The following is a 418-nucleotide window of genomic DNA, read 5'->3' on the forward strand; positions in this document are numbered from 1 at the left end:
TATGTAATATATTATAATAAAAAATTAATAAAAGTTGTAGTTATGGAAAATAAAAAAAAAATCAGAGTAACTACTTCTGATTTTTTTTTTTGGTGACTCGAGTAACTACTTCTGATTAATAAGCTGTTCTCTATTATATACAAAAATCAAATCGTAAAATCATACAAGTAAAATAAATTACAAAGGTGAATATGTCACCAAAAAAATTACAGAGGTGAGTTTGACCAAGGAATTGATGGGGAGAAAAAGAAGGGGAATATCCAATTATCCATTGCGTTATGCTAGTCGAGATGTTGAATATTTTGAAGGAATTCAATTTAGTTCGTTTTTTTTTTTCCTAATTTGGGAGCGGATTTGTTACAGAAATGTCAGTTGCGGACAACGTTACTTTCAAGAGACAAAATGACATATTTGTCCC

The sequence above is a fragment of the Arachis ipaensis genome, chromosome B02, assembly GCF_000816755.2.
Source record: "Arachis ipaensis cultivar K30076 chromosome B02, Araip1.1, whole genome shotgun sequence".
In the NCBI taxonomy this organism is placed as follows: Eukaryota; Viridiplantae; Streptophyta; class Magnoliopsida; order Fabales; family Fabaceae; genus Arachis; species Arachis ipaensis.